The following is a 23,593-nucleotide window of genomic DNA, read 5'->3' as shown; positions in this document are numbered from 1 at the left end:
GAGAAGCAGCAAACAGAATAAAACCTGAACAGACTACGAGTTACTGTTCTGGCTTTATGCTGGTTGTAAAAGCCATTTTCACTTTGCTTCTTATAGGGGAAAGGATTAATAATGGTTCAGAGACACATATTTGAATCTACTACGTATTGTTTTAAAATAACTTTTAATATAGCAATGCTATTATCGGCTTTATTATACTAATGCTATTATAAATATCGAAACTTTGTTTTTTGTTTCACATCATTTCTGTTCTATTTTGCGAAGTAATGAAATGTTGTTTATTGGAAACAAGCGCACGCTGCCGTGGCGCGTGATAACTCCAGAAGACAGATAACCGAGAGCTAAAATAAGCTCTTTCGCAGTCTTGCACCGATCTTTCCAATCTTTGTTCTATGATAAGTCATATAATTTCTTGTATAAGTACTGAAATAAAATAAAATACAATACTACCACTGCTACTACTACTACTACTGCTACTGCTACTACTACTACTACTACTACTACTATTACTACTACTACTACTACTACTACTACTACTACTACTACTACTACTACTACTACTACTACTACTACTACTACTACTACATCTTCTACTACTACTACTACTACTACTACTACTACTTCTACTACTTCTACTACTACTACCACTACCACTACTACTACTACTACTACTACTACTACTACTACAACTACTACTACTACTACTACAAATAATAATAATAATAATAATAATAATAAATATTACAATGGTGTGCGTGTGTTCGTGTGTTTTATTTTACATGAAAATTAAAGCAATGCCATATAAAAAGCGAAGTAAATGAAAATATTTAAATGTTATAATAATTTGCCTTAACATTTTTCATGTGTAGTTTGTAATGATGAGTTTTGTTTGAATTGATTTCAGACTTCGTAACAAACACTTTACCGTTAGTATTTTTTACTCAAAATTAATAAAATTTCTAAATAAAATGTTATAAATATGTTCTGACGATGAAATTGGATATGTAACAGAATGAATATATTCGGCTGACTGTAAATAGGCCCTTCACAAAAGGCCAAAAGCGCGAAGACAAGTGACTCGCAGAATTCCAGAACGAGGCTGAACATGGTGCCATTTTGAATACTGCCACGCAACGCCGCGTCTGATTTCAACCCGTCACGCTTTTAAAGATTCGACGACGAAACGATACTGCCAACACAAATTACATCGTCATAATTAGCAGTAAATATTGACCTCCCCTTTAAAGGGGCCTTTTCACAGATTTTTGCATGTTTTGAAGTTTGTCATTAAATGCTTTATATTGATAAATGTAAACATTAAATTTTAAAAGCTCCAGTAAAAAATCAAAAATAAAATTTAAAAAAGGAAAAAAAAAGTAACCCGCAGCAGGGCTCGAACCAGTGACCGCCGGAATCCTGAAGTAAAAACGCATTAGCCAACTGAGCTATCCTGTTAAGCATACGTAAGTGCGTATTTTATACTTTATATAAGCAATCTTCGTAGTTTCACAAATTTAAACGACAACAACAGAACTCTCCAAATTATTCAATCGTTTCGCGTTGCAACGCTTTATAATTTTTAGGTTTTTAAATCGTCAAAAGATGTATATAATGGCTATATTAGACCATGGCAAATGTTCAGTAATACTGTTTCCTCACAAATATCATAACTTAACCGAAAATTTGCGAATCTGAAACAACTTTTTTTAATTTTGTCAATTTACCAAACCGCGAAAGGATCAATTTAAATGTCAATACATTAAAGGGGCCTTTTCAGGTTTTGGTAAATTTACAAAATTAAAAAAAGTTGTTTTAGATTTGCAAATTTTCGTTTTAGTTATGATATTTGTGAGGAAACAGTTATACTGAACATTTAGGCCTACCATGTTTTAAATTAGCCATTATATGCATCTTTTGACGAATTAAAAACCTTGAAAGTCATTTATCCAAACAGATAGAAACTATATACACATGTACTGTATTACGTGGCCCTAATAAGATTGCACGGTAGTGTACGGAACATCGTAATTAAAACAAGAATTTTATTTGATCACAACTGGCTTATAATGTTCCGAAAAATACAACCAATAAAGATTTATGATATAAAATGCTATATATTTTTCATAACCACTGTTAAAGATATTCCAATATACATACATAGAAAGTTCAATTTACACAGCGTCCGTTTTTTTACTTGTATAAAATAAATCGTCAACATTGTCATTTACTGAAAAGAAAATGTATTCGAGTTAAAAGAAAATTCACACAACATTTAAATAGTGTCATGTACTTCGCTTTGTATAGTGCTTTGTCTTATTGTTAAATCAACAAACCTATTACACGTTCGATTGCTCATGACAAACAACAAACACCAACACACACCTTTGAGAATTATAGTTATATAAAACTATTTATTTTATGCTTTCCGGTGGTTTATAGAGAAATATCAGTGAAATAAAACTGGTATTCCACTGTTTTAAACAGTGAAAAATAACAGTGAAAAATATCGATATTTGTCACTGTTTTACTGTGAAATGACGTCATTTTTTCAACGAAATGACGTCATAAATCCAGCAAAAGTATCCAATTTAACTCATTTTCAATGTAAATATACGGTGAAAAAAAGCATAAAATAAAAAGAAAATTTGTTGAATTCGGTGGAATATCGGTATAATAGCGAAATTATCCAGTTAAACTCTTTTGCGATGTAAAAAACAGTGAAAAAAGCACAAAATAAAAAGAAATTTACCAAACCGTGAAAAGATCCCTTTAAATGTCAATACATTAAAGGGGCCTTTTCAGGTTTTGGTAAATTTACAAAATTAAAAAAAGTTGTTTTAGATTTGCAAATTTTCGTTTTAGTTATGATATTTGTGAGGAAACAGTTATACTGAACATTTAGGCCTACCATGCTCTAAATTAGCCATTATATGCATCTTTTAACGAATTAAAAACCTGGAAATTATAAAGCGTTGCGACGCGAAGCGATTGAATAATTTGCAGATATGTTACCTTGAAAGTCATTTATCCAAACAGATAGAAACTATATACACATGTACTGTATTACGTGGCCCTAATAAGATTGCACGGTAGTGTACGGAACATCGTAATTAAAACAAGAATTTTATTTGATCACAACTGGCTTATAATGTTCCGAAAAATACAACCAATAAAGATTTATGATATAAAATGCTATATATTTTTCATAACCACTGTTAAAGATATTCCAATAAACATACATAGAAAGTTCAATTTACACAGCGTCCGTTTTTTTTACTTGTATAAAATAAATCGTCAACATTGTCATTTACTGAAAAGAAAATGTATTCGAGTTAAAAGAAAATTCACACAACATTTAAATAGTGTCATGTACTTCGCTTTGTATAGTGCTTTGTCTTATTGTTGAATCAACAAACCTATTACACGTTCGATTGCTCATGACAAACAACAAACACCAACACACACTTTTGAGAATTATAGTTATATAAAACTATGTATTGCATTATACCGTTAATGTGTATATTTGTTTTGTGCAATTATCGATGTTACGTCTTCAGACCACATTTACTCTGATGCTAATGGGTAACTCTTTTTTTATGAAGAAGAAATAAAATTTATAAATATACACTAATAGAACTAAATACTATGTCGTTGAATTATTATTTGTGTGTTATAACGTTTATTTTAGAATTACTTATAAATTTATTGACTAATGCATGTATGCATTTGGGCCTCGCTCTGTGAAAACATGGTTTAATGCACGTGCGTAAAGTGTCATCCCATATTAACCTGGTCAGTCCGCACAGGCTAATCAGACACGACACTTTCCGCCTTAAAGGGGCCGTTCAACAGATTTTGGCATGTATTGAAGCTTGTCATTAAATGCTTTATATTGATATATTTAAACATTTGAACTAAAAATCTCCAGTAAAAAAAACAAGAATACAATTTAAAAAAAAGGAAAAAAGTAACCCTCAACAGGGCTCGAACCACTGACCCCTGGAGTCCTGGAGTAAAAAGTCTTCCTCATGCTTCAAGCAGATGTATTTTTGACCTATGCTGTTGTTTTTGTTTTTTATCGAGTGCACCGGGATTATCTCCCATATGGCCATCGCCCCCAGAAAGACGTAGTTGGTTACGGGGGATAGTGCAAGATACAGGAGACACCCCGTTCCAGAGGTGACCCTGGGTCTTTTAGTGCCCGGTGTATAGCACCTAGTACACTGCACCTCGGTTTAACGTCTCATGCGAAAGACGAGTTAGTAGGACGAGTGCAGCGGGGGATCGAACCAGCGATCTCTGGATTGTGAAGCCAGTGTGTTACCACTAGACCACGGGAATTTTTGACCTATATAAGCATATATAACCTATATACACCTTGTAGTATCCCAAAATAAAACGACGACAACAGAACTTTCCAAATTATTCAATCGTTTCGACGCTTCATAATTTTCAGGTTTTCAAATCATCAAAAGGTACATATAATAGATATTTAAGAACATGGTAAATGGTCAGTATTACTATTTCCTCAAAAACATCATAACTAAAACGAAATTTTGCGAATCTGAAACAACTTTTTTTAATTTTGTCAATTTACCAAAACGTTGGACGGCCCCTTTAACTGGATTTTTGCTAAGAAGAGACTTTCTGAAAACGAAGAATACAATACCCGCAAGGGGAGTTAGACTGGATAGATAGATAGATACGAGCGCAAAGTGTTGTCCTTGATTAGCCTGTACAGGCAAATCTGAGACGACACTTTACGCACATACATTAAGCCCTATTTTCACAGATCGCCTATGTTCACACTGCTGGTAGACGGCATGAAATTGGATCACGTGATATCTAAAAATAGTTACATAGAGAATACTAGGTTAGTGTTGATTATAGATCAGGTTTATCATGCGAGGCTTAGAAAACAAAAAGCACGAGCCTTGGCGAGTATCCGATCATACAGTATCCGATCATAACGGATAATCGGTTTGTGATAACAAAGGTGCAATTATACACCGGGATATAAATGCTGCAACAAAGAGTGCCAAAATTAGTGTGAACAATAAAATAAAACAATTACATTAAATAAAAGAATTTATTGAATGTGTAAGAAGGTAAGTTTTTCCAGACACATAAAGGTTCAAATCAGTTACCCTATGTCGCGTACATACAATTGACCTATTCGTTGTTTGTTTTTATCCTTATTTGTTTTCGTTCATTAAATTTAATTCATTCTAAAAGAATTTCAATTTCTGAGAAGTTTTTAACTAAAAATGGTCGCGATGAAGTGCCAAGTAGAGAGATTTTTGTTTAACCACATACCGAGCTCTTAGATTGTGTTCCACTCCCGAGTTCGTTGTCAGTAAAAACAAATAATAATAAAAACAATAAAATCGTTCCAAAGATGCATTTCCTTGCATGCTAATGTTTTATTCAGACATAATTAGTAAAACAAGAGTTCCGCGGTCGGAGATGACCGCATTGAAGCCGGATTTTTGATTTAAATGACAGGAAAGTACCTTTCGTGTTTTTGTCAATGCAATACTTAAATTACTGAAATATTGTTCAAAGGTCAAAATGAAATGTAAGTACTTTTCAAGGCATGAGCAAACCTTGTGTTATGTTTTGAATGCATGCATATACATAACAATTTTAACATTTTAACATTGAAGGTCACAGTGACCTTGACCTTCAAATGAATGACATTGAAATGAGCAGTGGTGATCTTCTAGTACTGGCCAACCTTTATGTCAAGTTTGAAGACTCTAGGTACAAGCATACCAAAGTTATAACATGGAATAAGAACTTTAACATTTTTACCTACCAAAGTTATAAGAACTTTAACATTTTTACATTCAAGGTCACAGTGACCTTGACCTTAGAATGAATGACCTTGAAATGACCAGTGGTCATCTAAGTGTGCTTGCAAACCTTCATGTCAAGTTTGAAGACTCTATGTCCAAGCATACCAAAGTTATAACAATTTTTACATTTTAACATTTAAGGTCACAGTGACCTTGACCTTCAAATGAATGACATTGAAATGACCAGTGGTCATCTTCTAGTACTGGCCAATCTTTATTTCAAGTTTGAAGACTCTAGGTACAAGCATACCAAAGTTATAACATGAAATAAGAACTTTAACATTTTTACATTCAAGGTCACAGTGACCTTGACCTTCAAATGAATGACCTTGAAATGTCCAGTGGTTACTTACTAGTTCTGGCCAACCTTCATGTCAAGTTTCAAGACTCTAGGTCCAAGCATACCAAAGTTATAACAACTTTAACATTTTTACATTCAAGGTCACAGTGACCTTGACCTTCAAATGAATGACCTTGAAATGTCCAGTGGTTACTTACTAGTTCTGGCCAACCTTCATGTCAAGTTTCAAGACTCTAGGTCCAAGCATACCAAAGTTATAACAACTTTAACATTTTTATATTGAAGGTCACAGTGACCTTCACCTTCAAATGAATGACCTTGAAATGACCAGTGGTCATCTGTTAATCCTGGCCAACCTTCATGTCAAGTTTGAAGACTCTAGGTCCAAGCATACCAAAGTTATACCATGAAATAAGAACTTTAACATTTTTACATTCAAGGTCACAGTGACCTTGACCTTCAAATGAATGACCTTGAAATGACCAGTGGTTACTAACTAGTTATGGCCAACCTTCATGTCAAGTTTCAAGACTCTAGGTCCAAGCATACCAAAGTTATAAGAACTTTAACATTTTTTATATTGAAGGTCACAGTGACCTTGACCTTCAAATGAATGACCTTGAAATGACCAGTGGTCATCTGTTAATCCTGGCCAACCTTCATGTCAAGTTTGAAGACTCTAGGTCCAAGCATACCAAAGTTATACCATGAAATAAGAACTTTAACATTTTTTATATTGAAGGTCACAGTGACCTTGACCTTCAAATGAATGACCTTGAAATGACCAGTGATCATCTGTTAATCCTGGCCAACCTTCATGTCAAGTTTGAAGACTCTAGGTCCAAGCATACCAAAGTTATACCATGAAATAAGAACTTTAACATTTTCGAGCACGCCGCCACCCCGCCATCCCCGCCACCCCGCCACCCCGCCCGCCCGCCCGACAACATCAATCTATAAGCCGAGATTTTTTCGAAAAAAATCCGGCTAATTATATTCGATATTGTGCATGATTATCATTAAAAACGAAGATTTCGTCAACCTTCTCTATATGCGCTTATATAAATTGCACCTCTTTTGCCAACCAGTGGGCGGAGTCTAAACTTTGCAGGTGCGTGTGACGTCACGCGTTAACTCGTCTATTATCTATACCATGAGACATAATTTCCGTTTGATTCACTATGCAAGAATCTATAAATAAACGTGTTTTAGTTGGTTTACGATATGCAACCACACGGAGTAGTAAATTGTCAAGTTGGCTTTGTCAAGTTGGCTAGTTGCCAACTTGTCTATTTGCCTACTGCAAATATACCCAATATCTTGGCTAGACCTCTATAGCCTAACTTATAAATTAAAGGCTTGAAATCGAAAATGGCGGACCGTTGCACATACAGAAAACTATGAAGGCGCGGCGGGACTATGATTTTAACACACGAAGGACAGGACATACATTAATACTTGAGAAATTAAGTAAATATCGTTCAAGCATTGGTAATCTTTAGTTCGATTTGTGGCGACGTTTGGAAATCAACTTGAGTCCTATTCGATCAACTGGAATGTAGACTATCGCATGAGGACGTGAAGAGTTGGCCAGGCGTTTAATATGGATCCATTTAGACATCACCTACGGGTCAGTAGTCTATGTTCCTGTTTATTTGGAGACTAAAGCGATATTTTGACTTTTCATAAAATAAAAACTTTAACACACTATGGGTATTTGATAAGATTTTTTTTATGTCTTTCGGACATTAACGCCTTAGTAACAAGCCAATGCTAGGAAGGCATCCTAGAACCCATAGAAACATGATGTTCATATTTTTCATCGAATCTGTCCAGTCATCATTTTAATAGGAACACACTAAACTTTAGTTATGTTAATAAAAAAACATAAATTTAATATTATAAGTTATAGACCTATAAACACCAAAAATAGCCTACAGTAGTGATACCATCTACCAGTTTATTAAGCTTTTGTTCTCCAATACATATTATATAGATGAATAAATCAAAGAAACGTAACCAGATTGATATCCTTTCCATGCTGAAATACAAATTCAGTTAGATTTGAGGTACTTTTTTTTAAGATATTAGCTGCATTTTACAGATATTGTCATTTTATTTGTTATGAAGGTACCGTTTACCTCAGGATGGTTGCTACAATAAACCAAAATGAAGTGGTGTAGGGGTTGGAAATAAAGCAAACACCCCCCAAGGTTGGATGTTTTTATGCGCACGAAAGTTTATAGGGATATCTGATTTATGTAATAAATATATATAATAGAATTCTGAAACCTGGTTGGTAAAAGAAAAAATATTAAAAATTGATTTAAACAAAATGAAGTTCTTTCGAAAGCCTTGGAGCAAAGTAAAGCATAGTCAGCAATTTGCAATGAATTTCACTTGGATTTTAGTATTGACCAATATACAAATATATAAAATCTTCAGGGATTTCAATAGCTTTTGAAAACCCGGAGTAAAATGACCCTGTTCTTGAAATGTTCAGGGGTCAAATGAACTTTTCAGGGGTCAAAATACTAAGTACTAATTATTTTGTTTGTGGATATTATTTGATTGCTCTACAAACATGGCTTTATATAACTTTGTCTATATCTTGCTTGACTAAAAAATAACGTTTTCTTTAATAACAGAGCTCCAGATAAGGTTTTGTGAAATTCTTAATGTTACTACCAGATTTTCAAAAATAATTCTTAACTCTGAAATTGTATTCTTAACGTTACTACTAAGTTTTGGAAAACAATTCTTAACTTTTTTAAATGACCTAAAAATAAATAATAATGGGTGTCAACGTATAAGATATTTTCTCTTGAGCAGACAATACCAAACTTTGTCGGACAGATGGACATATCTGACAGATTATGACAAGGTCCGATAAATTTTGCAATTCCGTCGGACCAAAATGTCCGATTCAAATGCTCCGTGGGATTCCAATATTTGCCATCAAAACATGTAGAACTAAATACGTTAATACCAGTGTAGTTTTTATGTTTTCGATCTATGAACGACAACTCTGCGTGGAGATTGCTATTTGTGTCCTCCAATAAGAATAGCTCGCACATGTTCGGTTATACACGTTATTTTCCGAAATAATTTGGATCACGCGATACTAAATTCGTAAAATATTCTGAATGTAGAGGCGGAATTTGCCGAGTGTGTTCCGATGTATCTGAAATACAAACTATTGCAACTCGGTATATTCCGTGACAGCGTCTGGAAATTTACAAACGGATATTTATCAAGTAGATTTTCAGGAGGAAGGAGACAGTGAGAAAAAGATTATCAATTATTTGAATTCCAATCTCTATTCCGATATCTGATAATATCTACTAATATATAGTAACATACTTGTTTTATGATATTACTAGATAGTACATACTTGATATATGTCATTATGATATAAATAAATACTATGTGCAACCCTCATTTCATTTTGTGTTTTCTCTCTTTTTGTTTGGTCTGACAAACACTCATGCGGTCTGACAGAATTTGTCAATCCGTCAGACCGAATGTCTGACATCAATCTGTAAGCTTGGCATTGTCTGTATTGAGTGACTTTTTGTACAATATGTTAAAAGCGTGTTTTTTTGCACGCTTTGCAGTTTGTAAGGACATCCTCTGGATGCAGCCATTTTTTTGACAGATAGATTGTACACCCTGCTTTTTTGGAAAAAAAGCGCTTTGTTAAACTAACCTGATAGCCATTCTATATAGCACCGAAAAGATCTTTAATACGCAAAAAGAACTTAATAAAAATTGATACGAACCGATGTAAAAATAACATTCCTAACTTGTTTTGTAATTCTTAATGGTACGACCAGATTGTAAAATAAATGCGTAATGAATAATAGACGCATATTCAGGGGGGTCTCACTAGGATTTTAAAACTGGAGTCCTTGGACTCCTTACTTGGAAAAAGTAGGAGTCTAAAAGGAAAAAATAGGAGTCCCAATGACTATTGCACATTTTCAAATTTTCAGCAAAAAAAACATTTAAATAGAGAATGAATATAAAATAATAAATAATATAATTTTTGGTTTCTTTATTAAAACCCAAAAACAAAATGTACATTAAGAATCCCACTCATTATGTTCTCTTTATTGCTACTTAAATAAAAAATCATATAGAAAAAATAAAATAAACAACTCTTTTAAGGCAAGTGTGCATAAAAGTGCTTAATATATTTAAATACAAGCCCCACTTATACACTTTACTTTTTTGTAAACAATAAAACCAGTTAAATACAAAAGTCTTTGACAATCACAACAGTGTAAACTATGCCTAAACAAGAAATATCTTTAAAAAAGATATACGGCGTTGATTGTGGTCGATGTTTATGAACGATCAAAAGTTATCTCTATGAGATAAAAAGTAGCGGATGCCTTTTTTCTGCGCAGTTGTTAGCTACATCATAAGCAAATCAATTACGGGGTGTTGCGCCAGATTTCGTGGCTTATTTTGCTTTATGTGATATTATTACTCAGATATCTATATTTACAGAATAGAAAAACACAAGAAACATGAAAATAAACGAGTGCATATAGGTCAGCCGGCAATACTCGAATCTTATTTAATTGCATAATTATAGTATAGCGAATTATTGTGGTCATGCTTAATAAACTGGTCTAAATGGATAAATATTTCTAATTAATTTTATCAAAATTGGTCCTTATCATGCAAATTTTGAAACCATATTAAAAATCGATGATTGACATACCACAATAATATCGCCGAATATCTTTATTTAGTATCTTTCTGATCAAAACAGACTTCAAGTGCACAAAGTTTACGAGACGGCGTTTATATAAAGATTTCTGCAACTGACCGCAAACTGACCTTGATACCTTGCGGATTGGAATGCAATGCATTATAGTCACTACGTAATTGTCAGTAAGACACAATGATCGCAACCCCTTTTGCGAACTCCGGTGATGAACTGTATATAAACTCTGACTTTCACAAAATGACCGCGTATTGACCCGAAACCTCGCGGGTTGAAATGCAATGCAAGTAAGTACTAAATATGACAACATAGCCTTTAGTTAAACGCTTTTGCGCTGGTAATTCTCTGAAAATAAAAGGTGAACGCACAAACTGTATTTATGTCGAAAATTGATTGTAAAACTGTTCTATCTATTGGGCCTTTTCATTAGAGATAAAATTGTTTCATGCAGTAAAACAGTGTTACAAAGACGCGGATATGTTTCCAATGTTCTGGTGTTATACTCAAATCAGCCAATGGAATAAATGAAGTGTATTCATTCGTACCTAGCCGCGGGAAATTTTATTTGAGTATTATTGGACACTTACAAAGGTCAAGTCAGGGTGAAAAGCTGGCTTATTCAGCTTACGCCGAAAAATACTGCAAGTTGTGAATGGTGTTGGCAGACATCAAAGGTCTTTGAGGGGCAAGTGGCATTAATCAATACTGCATTACTGGAAGCATGCTCATACTGTCAGATAAAGCATTAGGGCTTAGCTCCATAGAGGATGGGATGTGGGAAAACTATGGGACAATTTAGAAACATTACTGCACTTGATTAATTTGATTTTAAACATGTGTGAAGAAATAAATTGTGTTGGCTTAAGTTTGAATAGGATGTTACCGGCCTTTTGCTGCTTATCTCACGGGTCCGATTATACGAGTCCGATAGTCGGACCCATTCCCAATGCCAGTTATGGATGTTTTTTCCCAATTATCAAATTAAAAAATACCAATTTCCAACTGAAATCATCGAAGCCCAAAATGCGTTTCCGGGTAGGTACCGTGTTTTAAATAATCGGGCGCCGTGTTTTAGTGTGTCAATGGGAATTCCGCGTTGAACGTCATCGTATCGAGTGTTCCATAATGCAATTTTGCGACCTCGACACTTCAGACAAAATGGCGGCCGCTTGTGTCTATGAATTTCTTAAGACACATTTACGGTCATTTTCGGTCAGAATTAGCTTTTAAATATTGAAGTGCTGGATTATTCAGAATATCCAGGTATATATACAACATGTGATGACCATGTATACGCATTAATTATTGTAAATTGGTTGAGAATCGATATCGATGGTCTGAGGTTAATAAATGTGGACTTGTTTCACTTTCAACGTTACTGTGGTTCGAAAGAATTAATTTAGGTAAAAAAATATGGAAATGGGACTCGGTCTAAAAAATGTCCCATAATTCGAAGTACTATCGAAGTAAAATACGATAAATTGACTCGAAAGGCACACAAAAACTAAATGTTTTGTGGGGAAATACTACCGCCAGTTAGTCAATGGTTGACACATAACGGGTTTTATATTTCTCAATAATTCAGGATCTTATATATATTTGGCCGCCATGTAAGTTTACAACACCTTCATTACTCATGTGTTACACTTTAAGATGCAAGCAGAAAGTTCAGAGAAAATATAATTTTCTTCAACAGATAATTCCTACGTGCTAATTGGCGATAATTATGCCGACTTTGATTACAAAATTAATGGCTTTTAATAAAAAAACATAAACATCTATTACCCAAAGTAAAATATTGTGACTAACGAACAATTCATACTGTATGCAGTGCCCCAGATAATTATTTGGGAAAAAGGGTTTTCACCCATTGATTTTGAAAAATAGGGTGATTTCATTCTTTAAATAGGGTGAATGAGTTCTAAAAGTGCATATTTTAAAATCATTGTTGCTTTACTTCTGTTGAAGCTGCACACTTGTATTGCTTCAATAGGACTGTAAACTATCATATTAATTAACTTTAATAAACTGATGTTTTATAACATTTTAAATCCTTAAAACTGCCCATAATATAAACTTCAAACTTAAAAAAAATCGATAACACGAATGATTCGGCCCTTGTTGGCTCTTGCTTTCTTTGTTCGAAAAAGTAAGCGACCGAGCGATATTTTGGCGCAACAATCGCGGACGTCTTTTGACCTCTCTTAGACATTTTTATTTCGCATCGTAATAGAAACTGAAAGTACAGACGTTTTGCAAATACATGCACAACGAGCGACGAATTAAGTCAGATTGAATACGCATGCATGTCGTCGTAAATAATATGGTCAGACGCTTTATTTAACTATGAAATCTAGTCCGCTCAGCGTTTGAATAACTTTGATTGTTTTCCTGCTCCGTCATCCAGTCGCTTCCTAAAGAAAAGCGTCGCCACATTACGCTAATAATTCCAAAGAGAAAAGGCATTTTCGGTCGAAGCTATTGTATCGTATGCATCAAATTTGACGAATTTGCGTAAAAGTCAAATTGGTTGCGTTTTCAATACGCATTATATTGTATTTCTTTGCGTTTTTAAACATTTTTATAGGGTGAAAGACGCAGATACGCAGCTTATCTGGGGCACTGTGTATGTGATAATTTCATATAATTTTGCCGACTTTGTTTATAAAATTAACGGCTTTGAAGTAGACTATAATCAAAAAGTTATGACTATTTAATACATGTGATAATTATATTCAGCATAACTATTCAATGATAATAAAAAATATTGTATAGCCTTTTTGGTTCACTTATGCGGCCTTTTTGGGAAGGCCTTTTTAGGAAACGGCCTTTTTTGTACTATACCACCCAGAATCTAGTTCTTGAATGCTCTGAGCTTTTATGGGTACATACGTACAGCTCTTCAAGGATGGTCAATAGCTGAGAGTTGGATTATGGCAACTAACCCAGAATCTGACTCGCCCATTAACATTCCCAGTAGTCCAAGTCAGAATGCCAGTTTGTGTTCCCCAGAAGGGGTTTCTGAGGAAGCAAGTGATGAACATTTGCCACTGCCAGATTCAGAGTCACTACCCTTTGTAGCTTCTTAATATTTCAATACTGTACATTTATGATGTTCAGCTTTACTTTTGTGTTTCAAAAAATGGTTGCCTTCAGATATTTGACAACTTGAATTTTGAATAAAAATATGTTGAATGCAGGTCCCTTGACTGTGAATATTCATAAAAAATTCTTAATGACATATCAAGCTATGTATTTTATTTTGAACTTCAAGCATAACAAAGTGTGTGTTTTTTTTATCACACACACACACTTAAGTTAGCAGTGGACAATGACTGTTGCATGGTAAAAAAAACCAGTTTAATACTTTCTTAGCATTTTTGGGCAATAGCTATGCATGAAAGCATTAGATTTAATAAGAATTTTTTTCATAAATAATGCTTTTGTCGATTAAAATTATTCCCAATTTGGAAGATTTCACGACTCGGAAAATCCCAATTTGGCTAGGTACTTTTTCCCAAAATGGACAGAAAAAGGCCTGAAGGTTGCTTTAAAGGTTTTGTTTGTTAATGGATTGACCTGAGGATTCCAGTTATTCAAAAAGGTGAGTCTGGGGGGAATCCCAATTGGTTTCAAATAGGCCTAATTTTAATTTATGCTACGCTTGAATAAGCGTTTTCTAGAGCCCTGATATTAGTAACACTGACCTATTCAGCACAGTCCCTTCCACCTTCAAAATGTCTCCAAACTAATTAATTAATCTTAAAATAACTAATAAATTACCAGAAAGGAAAATATTTTGATATTGCAAATGTTACAACAAATAAAATTGAATAGAAGGTACGATGTAAGTGAAAGATCAATAGGACAGTTCTTTCAAGCTGGGTGATCCTCCGGGAACTCTAAATTTATAGAACCACTTTGTATTGATTGACCATTTGAATCAGCGAAATTATCTTTTACTTCTTGCGGTGTTTATAAGAAGAAATTCAGAAACAGTAAGTAGTGTACAGTACACTCAATGCGTTTCCCCCCCCCCCCCCCCAAAAAGCGCTCACTCCACGTTTTAGCGTTCCGCCGAGTTCGCTATACCCGCAGCGTGATTTACTTTAGCCTAGTCGGTAAATGCAGTCAATTTCCGTTCTTATCAGCGACCGCCGGCTACTGGGCATGCCAAAAAATAAAAACGTCATTAAAAATTGTTTAAATACTGTGGCTTATAAAAATAAAGATAATTGTATAAACAATTCATATATGGTTTTATTCACAGGTACGTCAACAATGTGAATGTATATACGACACGTAAAGCGTTTTGACCAATTAATATGTAATTCATAACACATATAACACCAGAATAAATGTTCCGTTTAATTTCCAAATGAGAATAAATGTTTGTAATCCGAAACACGCTTCTGATTTTTACGACGTTTACAAATGCTTCCAATATACAGTCATCATGTATATTTCCCGACAAAAGCGCGCGAAAAATATGCTACAATGTACAAGTTCAAGGTTTATGCGTGAAAAGCATGGAAAGTGTGCGTGTATTGATTTTTTGATACAAACTTTGTAGTGCAGAGAACACTGAATTCTGTTGATTTCGGTTAAAAGTTTCTTTGGTATTTTTAAACACAATTATATTGCGAATAATTTTATATTTCCTCCAAATTAATTTCAATTCAAATGGTATTTTAGTATAATAATTATTGAAACAGTTATGGTACTGTATACTGATCAAAGAGAACATCTGGACGGAACTGGATAAAGTGTTTGGCGTTATGTGTTGTTTTGACAAAAGGGATTAACATGTGTGAATGTCACTCTGCCGATTTGGTCCATAATTACTGGTAAACATTGTTTTGAATGTCGATGCAACTAGAACACAACTGTGAATATTTAATGCAACTCTCAACTCAATACTTACCACCTTCTTTTAGCAATCAATGGAATTACCTACCTACGAAGAGAAAATAAATGCTTTAGTGAGCAGTGAATTGACTTTGTTCCGGCAATTAAAACCATTCCTTATGCATTTGTTGAACGTGTTTACTTGAGTAAGTTATGCATTCAGACAGGAAGCGGCTTTCCTTTGATAACGTCAAACTGTCAATTCACACAGATTTTCGAGACTTTTAATAGGGTCCTCGGTCATTTGTTTACATGTTTAGTATACAAAAAAACACCTGCTAACATGAAAACTTTGGATAAAATTATCAAAATAAAAACAATGTTGCAAACTGTGATAATATTAATTGGTAACTATCAGTTCAAAGACGATGTTTTGTTTGTAGTAAATCAACGAGTTTTCTATACAACTACTTCTACAACCACGTGGGGATCGATCTATCTTGGTTGTTTTTTTAATGGTATATTATATATATTTAAATAAATATATATATGTACTTGTAATATGTACTTGTAATTAATGTAATTTTATTTGAAAATCAGGAAGTCAAACAAAGTTAAATTGGTCGTTATCTCATAAAACACGGAGTTTCCCCATGTTGCCAACGCCGAGGGCCGCCGCGTCGGCTTATCAATTTTGCCGATTGTATCGCGAAATTTTTTAAACTCCCTTGGCATTACTGCACGCTGCGTATGGAGGGAAATTGGGGAAAACGCGTGGAGTGTACTGTATTTTTAGTTGTTCGCGTTATAGGACAGCTAATGTTAAGAGCGGGTTTTGCAAGTCAGTCTGCTCTTACAGTACACTCCACGAGTTTTCCCCAAAAAACACGCTCCCTCCGCGGGGTTATTTCTTCTAGCGAGTGTTCTTGCGGCGTTGAGAGAGCGAGGTGTACTCGATAAAACGCTAGGCGTTATGCCGCGTTTGCTAATTCCCGCGGCGTGTATTACTTTAGCCTTGTCGGTAAATGCAGACAATTTCCGTTCTTATCAGTGACCGCAGCGCAACGCCGCGTTAGCAGTGTGCTACTGGGCATGCCAAAAAATAAAAACATTGTTATAATAAATTGTTTAAATACTGTAGTACATGTATAAAAAAAAGATAATTGTATAAAAAATTAATACGCATAAAAATTATGTTTTTTAATTCACAGGTACGTCTACAATATGAATGAATATAAGACATTTGACAAATTAATATTTAATCATAACATATATAAGACAAGAATAAATGTTCCGTAAAAATTCCAAATGAGAATAATAATTAGTAATCCGAAACACACTACGATTTTTAAAGTAAACACCACGTTTACAAATGCTTCCAATATACAGTCATCATGTATATTTCCCGACAAAAGCTGAGAAAATTATGCTGCAATGTACAAGGAATACTCCTGCAAAGCGTGCGTGTATTGATTTTTTTCATACAAACTTTATAGCGCAGAGAACATTGAATTTTGTTGATTTCGGTTAAAAGTTTCTTTGGTATTTTTTAACAAAATTATATCGTGAATAAGTTGATATTTCCTCCAAAATAATTTCAAATCATACACAGCAAATCTTTATCGTTACGGTGTTTTAGTAGAGAAATATTTTAACAGTAAGTGTACTGTAAACTGATTAAAGAAGACATCTAGGCGGAACTGGATTTTAAGTGTTTGACGTTATGTTTGACGGTGTTTTGACAAAACGGATTAACATGTGTGAATGTCACTCTGCCGATTTGGTCCATAATTACTGGTAAACATTGTTTTGAATGTCGACGCAACAAGAATACAACTGTGAATATTAAATGCAATTATCAACTCAATAGTTACCACCTTCTTTTAGCAATCAATGGAATAACCTAACTTCAAAAAGAAAATAAATGCATTAGCGAGCAGAGAATTGACTTTGTTCCGACAATTAAAACCATTCCTTATGCATTGGTTGAACGTGTTTACTTGAGTAAGTTATGCCTTTAGACAGGAAGCGGCTTTTCTTTGATTACGTCAAACTGTCAATTCACACAGATTTGCAAGATTTTTAGGGTCCTTAGTCATTTGTTTACATGTTCAGTATAGAAAATCACCTGCTAACATAAAAACTTGAGATTAAATTATCAAAATAAAAACAATGTTGCAAACTGTGTTTATATTAATTGGTAAGTATTAGTTAAAAGACGACGTTTTGTTTGTCGTAAATCAACGAGTTTTCTATACAACAACTACTACTTCTACAATCATGTCGGGATCGTTCTATCTTGGTTGTTTTTTTTTAATTGTAAATATTATACTACATGTACATGTATGTATTTGTAATAAATGTAATTTTATTTGAAAATCAGGAAGTCAAACAAAATTAAATTGATGGTGATCTCGTAAAACGCGGAGTTTTCCCCGCGTTGCTAACGCCGAGGGCCGCCGCGTGGTCTAATCAGTTTTGCCGATCGTTAACCGCTGTGTCCAAAATCATGCAAACGCCGCGTCTGGCGGGATTTTTTAAATCTCCCTTCAGGTCAATCACCGCGGAGTATGGAGGGAAATTGGGGAAAACGCGTGGAGTGTACTGTAACTATGCTAGGCGGAGCGTCGTTGTATTGGACAATCGATATTGGCCAATGAGAGCGCACGCTTTGCATGAGCCACAGCACTCGTAGGCCTGCACTTCCTGCAGTAAAATTATGCCGACGACAAATGACGTACATGCCATAAGTGTGTGTGTTTTTTTACAGTTTGTTTTCGTTGTCACCTACCACAATTGGTCCCTAGGTTAACACTTTTAATGATAAAATCATGGCAAGTTATTTATAAGACTGATGATGGCAACCGGGTATAATTCACGTGAAAATTGTGCATTGCATGCAAAATACAGTTAAATCATTTATTCGACTTGTAAAGAATTTTAACAAATTAAAGTTGAATTCATTACATACCATGAAAATGTTTTGTCAAATACTCAAATTGGTAAAAATAAATTTGTAATCAGAAAGAGGCTTCTGAATTTTAATGTTAACGCGACATAAACAAATTCTAGCTTCAAATAAACAGTGTTTCGTGTATTTCTGCTGTTTCTTTGTCTCTGTAAAAAGTGCAAAAAATATGCAGACATTTACAACGTCACGTGAAAAGTGTGGGTGTATTTATTGAACAGAAAGTCAGACGACATACGTGTGTTCAGTTGGAAAACCCCGTCCCGATTGGACATTATTTCATCACATCTTTAAATAGTCACATATGCCAAAATACATTTGCTACTAAAGAAAAAAGGCGAATGTTTATGTTTATGAAATTCTTGAGTTTACTAGTATTAAAAATAGAATATGCGGGATAATCTGGCTATGAAAAGCGACGGGAAAAGAAGTAAGTTTGCAGTAATTGATACGAGATGGGCTGATTTGGATGCATTGGGGAATCAATCGAGTTGGGATTATGCCTATCTACATGTATGCGTGAGAAAAAGTGTTCAGCAATGAAATAAATGTCGTTATCCATGACTTAATAGCTTTTTACTTAAAAGAGTCATAACGGACCCATATAACTTCATACATAACGTACAGAGGGGTATCATCTTAATAAAAATGGGTACTAGTATGCTTCTTTTACTTATTTGCCCCTACGCTGTGCCTGGAAACAGGAGGGAACCCTAGTTTGGGTGAGGGTCACCAAAAGTTGAAAGTAGGGTGCCCTCCGGGAACCCTTGTGAAAATGTTAGTGTCAAGGCCTGCTTATAATAATTAACACATAAATGACTCACACAAGTAAACTGAACTATTATGAAAAATGTAATAGTTAAAAGGGAGTAACTCATGTTAATCCTAAATTCAATCTTAATACAAGTTGTTAAAAATGTAATAAATGTGAAGACAAAATTAGAAAATGTTTATAATTCATAGAACTTTAAACATATTGATCTGATGCAGAAAGAAACACAATTTTGAAACAATACTTTTATGGTTTTTATTATTTTATATGGTTTTTGACATAAGCTTAACAGACAAGAGTAAGGCCACGACTTTTTTTTCTATTGGTACAAAAAATTATTTTGAAATTCATGACATGCCTTCTTCTCCCATTAAAACAAAAAACTGCGCTTCATTTCCGTAATTCGATGCGCACCATTAAGCAATGCAATGCCCGTTGCATAAATCTTATATAAGATAAACTACTCATACACAAATTATGTGTTTGCTGTTACTCGACTCATGAGATCGTCCATGAAAAAAAATCGAGGTAGATTGATCCCAGCGTCGTCGCGGTAATGTTTGTTAAAGTTGTTGTTGTCATGAAAACTTGTTGATTTACCACGCAAAACGTCTTATTTGAACTGACGCGAATTAATTTAATAATATTTGTCAACTTCGCTTTTGCTTTATTTTGATAATTTAATCCAAAGTTTAATGTTAGCAAGTGTTTTTACTGGAATTGTAACAAGGAGTCAGTTAAAGTCTTCCGAAAATTTGCAGTCGGTGTGAATTGACAGTTTGACGTCATCAAAGGAAAGCCGCTTTCTGTCTGAAGCAATAAAGCGACAAATTTCGCGCCGACAAAATTGGCTTCCTTTGTCAACATGCCAAACCAATGGTATGTTTGTTTCTCAATTGCAATCCTCTAATTTAATAATAGCACGTGCATAACTTTGCCTTCGAATCTTTTCAGAGAACGGAGGCGGAGTTTAACGGTTAATTGAGCTAGTGTTTTACGCGAGTTGAGTTCTGATTTGCCGAAATTACTCGGCCCTAAGCATTTGAACGACAAATACACTTATCAATTATTTTCGGAGATATACTGATTTGTTCTGATTTCCAAACTTTCTGTACAGTTCCTATGAACTATGGCAGACGTGTTTACAAAATTCCTAAACACATATATTGTAAATAATGGCAGTGTTTTATTGGATTATTTATACTAATTATCAAATTGCAAGGTAATACTTTTTTATCTACTATATCGGGTTTGTTTTATATAATTAACATGTTAAACAATATAGTTGCGTTACGGACTCGGAAAGAAATTTTGATGGGGTCGGCATTTTACTGACGCTTATTTTCCTATTGTCTGTAATTTTTACCCGAAATAAATGTTGAGAAGTGCCCATAAAAGGGCTGGTACATAATGTGCCACATTGAAAAATATCCCGAACTCTGAAATATATGTGAACCAATCGTTGATTGTGCTTACTTGATTTAATTCGCAACTGTACTCAAACCGGATAGTTTTTTATGCCCCCCTTCGAAGAAGAGGGGGTATATTGCTTTGCACATGTCGGTCGGTCTGTCGATCGGTCCGTCCACCAGGTGGTTTCCGGATGATAACTCAAGAATGCTTATGCCTAGGATCACGAAACTTGATAGGTAGATTGATTTTCAGGTTCACGGTGACTTGAAATAGTAAAATGGTTTCCGGATGATAACTCAAGAATGCTTATGCCTAGGATCATGAAACTTGATAGGTAGATTGATCATGACTCGCCCTTGACCCCTATTGATTTTCAGGTCACTATATCAAAGGTCACGGTGACCTGAAGTAGTAAAATGATTTCCGGATGATAACTCAAGAATGCTAATGGCTACGATCATGAAACTTCATATGTACATTGATCATGACTTGCAGATGACCCCTATTGATTTTGAGGTCACTAAGTCAAAGGTCAAGGTCATGGAAACCCGAAATAATAAATGGTTTCCGGATGATAACTCAAGAACGCTTATGCCTAGGATCATGAAACTTCAAAGGTACATTGATCATGACTCGCAGATGACCCCTAACGATTTTGAGATCACTAGGTCAAAGGTCAAGTTCACGGTGACCCGAAATAGTAAAATGGTTTCCGGATGATAACTGAAGAATGCTTATTCCTAGGATCATGAAACTTGATAGGTAGATTGATCATGACTCCCAGATGACCCCTATCGATTTTCAGGTCACTAGGTCAAAGGTCAAGGTCACAGTGACAAAAAACATATTCACACAATGGCTGTAACTACAACGGAGAGCCCATATGGGGGGCATGCATGTTTTACAAACAGCCCTTGTTTTTTCTTGTTTCACTCGTTTTTCAGTGCGGTCGGGAATAAAATGTTTTTAAAAAAAGACGATTTTCCGATTTTTTTCACTCTTTTTCCAAAAATTTGGGTCAGCGGTTTTGTAAACCAAGAAATATAATAGTCGTGGCCTAATGATTTATTTAACAAAAATAGTAGTTTACATTTTATAACATGTGTGTATGTATATATAATTTATGTATTTATTATAAAAATAATTGTACATTAGGTAAAATATAAGAGTATTTTGATAATAAGAGAAACACATTTTACAAGAATAATTAAAGTGTGTCCACAATTTTTTTATGCCCCCCTTCGAAGAAGAGGGGGTATATTGCTTTGCTCATGTCGGTCGGTCGGTCTCTCGGTCGGTCGGTCTGTCGGTCCGTCCACCAGGTGGTTGTCAGACGATAACTCAAGAATGCTTGGGCCTAGGATCATGAAACTTCATAGGTACATTGATCATGACTGGAGGATGACCCCTATTGATTTTGAGGTCATTAGGTCAAAGGTCAAGGTCACGGTGACCAGAAATAGTAAAATGGTTTTTGAATGATAACTCAAGAACGCATACGCCTAGGATCATGAAACTTCATGGGTAGATTGATCATGACTTGCAGATGACCCCTTTTGATTTTGAGGTCACTAGGTCAAAGGTCAAGGTCACGGTGACCCGAAATAGTAAAATGGTTTCCGGATGATAACTCAAGAACGCATACGCATAGGATCATGAAACTTCATGGGTAGATTGATCATGACTCGCAGATGACCCCTATTGATTTTGAGGTCACTAGGTCAAAGGTCAAGGTCACGGTTACCCGAAATAGTAAAATGATTTTCGGATGATAACTCACGAACGCATACGCCTAGGATCATGAAACTTCATAGGTAGATTGATCATGACTTGCAGATGACCCCTATTGATTTTGAGGTCACAAGGTCAAAGGTCAAGGTCACGGTGACCCGAAATAGTAAAATGATTTTCGGATGATAACTCAAGAATGCTTTTGCCTAGGATCATGACACTTCATAGGTACATTGATCGTGACTCGCAGATGACCCATATTGATTTTCAGGTCACTAGGTCAAAGGTCAAGGTCACAGTGACAAAAATCGTATTTACACAATGGCTGCCACTACAACGGACAGCCCATATGGGGGGCATGCATGTTTTACAAACAGCCCTTGTTTATGTCTTGTTATCCCCGCCGAAAAAAAATTCGGAGGGGATATAGTAATTGGTACCATCCGTCTGTGCCTCCGTCCTTTCGTCAGAATTTTTGTCCAGAGCATAATTCCAAAACTATTCAATTGATTTACTTTAAACTTAGAATATAAACAGATGGCAAATAGGAGAAGTGCAGTGACCAAGAACCATAACTCTATCTACCTTAGTTTTTAAATTATCTCCCTTTATTTTATTTCAAAGAAAATTTTTTGTCCAGAGCATACCTGTAACTCTAAACGTACTGAAGAGATTAACTTGAAACCTAACATATAAACAGATGGCAACTAGGAGAAGTGCAGTGAACATGAACCATAACTCTTTCGGCCATAGTTTTTGAATTATCTCCCTTTATTTTATATATTTTTTTATATTTTTTATTTTATTTATATATATTTTATTTATCTATAATTTAAAATTATATTTATGCCCCCCTTCGAAGAAGAGGGGGTATATTGCTTTGCTCATGTCGGTCTGTCTGTCGGTCGGTCTGTCGGTTGGTCCGTCCACCAGCTGGTTGTCAGACGATAACTCAAGAACGCTT

The 23,593-nt window shown here is 34.8% G+C and overlaps 1 long non-coding RNA gene across 4 annotated transcripts in view; it reads left to right on the top strand.

Annotated features, from left to right (window-relative positions):
* The first annotated feature begins 7,361 nt into the window (after nt 1-7,361).
* LOC127846404 (uncharacterized) overlaps nt 7,362-23,593 on the top strand; it is a 50,851-nt gene continuing 34,619 nt past the window's right edge. For 2 of the 4 annotated variants that reach the window (XR_008033497.1, XR_008033496.1), the window contains exon 1: nt 7,363-7,789. This is a non-coding gene — a long non-coding RNA (uncharacterized LOC127846404). Of the gene's footprint in view, nt 7,790-23,593 lie in introns of all 4 variants that reach the window. The other 2 variants (XR_008033495.1, XR_008033498.1) reach the window with 2 other exon arrangements.

The sequence above is a fragment of the Dreissena polymorpha genome, chromosome 9, assembly GCF_020536995.1.
Source record: "Dreissena polymorpha isolate Duluth1 chromosome 9, UMN_Dpol_1.0, whole genome shotgun sequence".
Taxonomy (NCBI): Eukaryota; Metazoa; Mollusca; class Bivalvia; order Myida; family Dreissenidae; genus Dreissena; species Dreissena polymorpha.
Note: the sequence above shows the minus strand (reverse complement) of the source record. Positions and strands in the feature narration are given on the sequence as shown.